The sequence below is a fragment of the Chiroxiphia lanceolata genome, chromosome 2, assembly GCF_009829145.1.
Source record: "Chiroxiphia lanceolata isolate bChiLan1 chromosome 2, bChiLan1.pri, whole genome shotgun sequence".
NCBI classification, from domain to species: domain Eukaryota; kingdom Metazoa; phylum Chordata; class Aves; order Passeriformes; family Pipridae; genus Chiroxiphia; species Chiroxiphia lanceolata.
In genome coordinates, this window is record NC_045638.1 from 116360983 (window position 1) to 116365531 (window position 4549).

Genomic DNA, 4549 nt, shown 5'->3' on the forward strand with positions numbered 1-4549 from the left:
AGTCCATACTAGAACTCTTCTTTTGGATGGATAAATTTTTAATTGGTTGTTTGTCACTGTACCTGTGTATCCAGAATTCTGTGCTTCTTGTCTTAATTTTGGAGAAAATACATCTAGAAATGGCTATAAAAAGGCATTTTTTTTAATTCCATAGCAATAGAAACTGAAGTATAGGAGGAAGCTGATAACTTCTGAGGGCACCTTTTCTTGGAGTACAGCTCAAGACCACAAGTATCAAGACTTCAAAGATATTACTATTTTTTTATGTATCCTGAGTAATGGACTGGAGCAATTAAAAGCTCCTCCAGTTGAAACTCCTGATTAAGGATGGTAACCTGGGCAAGTTCAAGCAGTTTTTTTCTCAGGGCATTTGCTGCTAATAGGAGGGAAAACCTTTAGAGTGCTGTCATTTTTGGTGTTGTCTGGTTTTGATGAGTTTGAATTTTTCATGGATTTGGAGAATTTTTCAGGGAAGACAGGTAGAGATGATTACTGATGAAAGAGTAGTTAAGGACTACTGGGAATATTAAAAGTTGTACTAGATTCCACATAAGGATGGGACATATGAGCAATTTGGCATTAACTGGAAATATTACATGTGGAAACTGGAAAACTTGCAATCCATCTCAGGAAAGCAAAGCCAGGATTCACATTTATTGTGGGAGAGGGAGGTTAACAGCAAATTGTTGGATTATTGCAGACAAACAGTTCATATGACTTTTTTCAAGACCAAATGCCCAAGGAAGACTGCAAGAACAAGACACCCCTGTAAGTATTAAACCTAAGAACTTTTTCCCAGGCTCCAACAATTTTTTGACTCTGGGACTTCCTCAGCCACAATTCTTTTGTTTTAAATATCCTGGTTGGATTTTAATTCTTTTCATTTGTTCTGACACCCTCTGAAGGCTTGGAAGTCCTCAGCATTCCAAACATCACATGCCAGGGGACATTTCTTCACATATCATATGAAAACCTGCCACCTAGTTTGACTTTTGCTGGTCCGTGCAGGGATGACTGGATTGTTATACCATGGCTCCTCAAAGGCAACCTTTGGAATTGGGTCCTGGGTTTGAGAAAATCTTCCAAAAGCCAAATGGGATTGCTATGCTTGATGCAAACAACACTGCACTTTTTGTCACATTTTGATGCTGTGGTTTGTTGTTTTTTTTTTTAGTTTTAGGTGTAGAATATGCATTTATCTTGCTCAAAAGTGCCATATAATTGATTACTATGTTGTCATGTTTTTGGCTTTAAAGATCAAATTGCGCTACCATCATCTTAGCAACCAGCCAAAAGACTTTCAATAGGATTTGTGTGTGACTTATTTCTATCTGCATTTGATCTTAACAAATTGCGAATATAAATCCCCTACTTGGAATACACGCTTGTAAAGAGGAGCCGAGGTTACACTGACGTGTTTTCTGTTCAGAAGTGTAAATCAAATCAGCTACTCAGCACCAGGAATTTCAGAGATCGACACAATGTCATCTCCAAGGAAATACATTTTAGGGCGGGTTCTCTGACACGTGTCAACATTTTGGCTTAATGCCGTTATAGAAATAAAGACATCTGCTACTGTATTAGATCCCCTATGGTATCTAAGAAATCCACAAGAGGCTGATGAAAATCTGCACTGGATCTGTGGAGACCCTTCAGGAGAGGAAGCCCGAGGCGAGAGAGTATACCAAGGAGCATCCCAAATATGCTAAGTCCTTATGTTGAGGCAAGTAAGGATATTCACAAACCATTAGAAGATCACAATAAATCACATTTTTCAATAGCTGTCCTTTCAGCAATGGCACTGGGACTTTCTGTCCTAGGAGACTGTGGAGGCACAGTATTGTTAAGTCCAAAAAACGAATAGAAAATTAAAGGATGACATGCCCATAAATGGATGCAATAGGAAATATGAATGAAAGTATCTTCCAACTTCCACACAAATTGGTCAGGCTCCCTAACACTCCCTCACACTCATTTCTTTTCTCCTTTGTTGGAGAGTGTGTATGGGATTAGGTGGTCTGACCAAATAAAGAATCTCTTAAGTTCTTTTATCCTGAACTGATAGTTGTGTAGGAGAGGAAGAGAGAACTCCTTGAGTAACCAGAAGATTATTTGAACATTATTTTAACTTTAGAAACTTTGATTCACAAATTATTTTAACGAGATTTCCTCTACTTTTTTTTACCCCCCATGCTAAAACTCTTTCATCTGTGAGCTCTCTGGGCTATTCTAGGCAACCTTGCATTTTAAAACAGATTACCTGAGGTCTTACACTAAAAAAGGATTCCCTCCTCTTACTAAAGCATCCCCTTGTTCAGTTAGTTCACATATGATGTGGACAAATTATTGGCATTTAACTGAAAAATCTCTTTAACAAAACCATATTCATTCTGTGGTGTTCAGTGGCTAAGTTAACCAAATGCTTCCAATTAATTTTCCCCTTAATTTGCAATGAAATTCTATAAAAAAAGAGTTATGCTTTTAGACAGAAGAAATATTTCCCATTTTCACTCAATATGAAGAAGAAAAGTAATAAAAATATATGACACAATTGATATTAACTTTAACATGGCCACACAGTTTGTGCTGGCCAAACCATGGCTTTAAAAAAAAAGGAATTGCTGAGAATCACTAGTCAGTGGCTTAATTGACTTTTGGTGGCTTCAAAAGACCATGAACACAGCTAATAGTTTTTGGCAGTTCCAAAGGCATTAATCATGATCCATGTGCAATATTAAATAAGTCTCCTTCAAAATGAATATAAATTAAGACTGTAATTCCATCTCAGCCTTCTGGTGACATGAGGAACACACTTGAGTTTCACTCTCATGGTTTATGATGTCCCCCGAAGCCTTTGATGGAATTATAGCCTTATTAAGTACAGTTGGGGTACATTATTCCTTAAATTATTGCAACTACAACTCATTATTCCCTCTAGAAATTAGAATTTGCTGTACTTCCATCAACCACGTAATCTTGAAGCGAGTTGGGGGGAATTTCATCATGGGAGGATATCTGCTTTTTAATTTCTGTCACTGCTATACATTCACAGCTTGGTAGAGCTCTCAGCACCTAATATTACCAGCCCTCAAAAATCTTTGTTTTGTTTTAAGGAACACTGTTCACAGCAATATAATTGAGTCATCACTGGTGTTTATATAGATTTTATAGGAGATTTCAAATCAGTTTTTTTGACCTTTTTTATATAAGATCATTCGAAGACCAGTGAAATGAAGTAGAATTCAAAAAGATGGGGAGGATGGGGATACACAGATAGACTTTTAGGGAAGTATGATAAAAGTATTAAGAGCATTTCAGTAAAGACACATGCAATCACAACCTGAGTAAGAGAAAAGTGTAGTTTATAATACCAAAATGAATTTTGATTTTTATATCAGTTGCAAGACTAGTGTATGTAGTGCGAGTTAAATATTTCTATTATGGGCAGATCCAACTTGGCAGGAAATGGGCACAAGTTCTGTGTAGCTAAAAGGAATGAAGCCATCTGGAAAAAAATGCACGGTGTTTATAAAGAACACTTCTAAGATGGGAATTTTTCCTATTTAATGGTAGTTTAAATCATCACAGCCTTATCAGTTTAGTTAGCTTTGCGTGTTTTCTTCTTTCAACAGTTTTCACACTGCCTAGGCTTTTAAATAGTGGTAAATATTATTCAGTGCTGCATGCTGAAAAGAAAATATGTTAAAGAAAAGTCCTTAGTGAAGCACATATATCATTAAGGCTGAAGGATTTCAGGCCTGTTATTCCCTGTGTCTCTTTTTTTTTTTTTTGTGTTGTTCTTATTTTATATGCTATTTTGAGGACTATATCAAGTAGAAAGATTTCTACACCCTGTGGTCATAGAACTTTTCCTACTGTAAAAAATATCTAGCTATAACTAAAAAGAAATAAAATTTGTCACTACATTGCATAATTCATGTAAAATTTTGTGGGCTTCTGGCAAAGATGGAGTCTCCTTTTTGAGTGAGTCTTAGAAAAAGAAGAATCTTTGGTTACTCAGAGAAGTTACAAAACTCATTTATTTGCATCTCCAACAATAGGTTGAAAAATGTGGCCTTGTACTAAAGAAACACGTTGGATGACATACTTAAATTCTAAGATGTTATATTATTAGTATTTTTAGAGTGGTTATATTTTTATAAGTATGTGAGTATAGCAATCCTGTTCCATCCCTGTGAATAATTCTGTCTTGAAAAGATATTTGCAGATCTTTTAGTAGTCATTGTTACTATTTCCAATGATTTTTTTAATAGAGTTCACATCTAAAATTTTAAGACGTGGGTACAAGTCTATGAAGGATTACAATGAAAGTGATAATATTTGTCAAAAATGAGATCTGAAAATATAGCATGTTGGTTTAGCTTGGTTAGATTGATTATTATTCAAAATTCAAGCGCTTACAAATAATACAAACTTAGCGTCAGTGTGGTTTCTTTGCGTTTCATTTTTTTCATTGAAAAAAAAATCACTTCCTGCAATCAGAGGAAAATTCTAAACAAAATGGCATAGAAAAGAAATATTTGAGGAA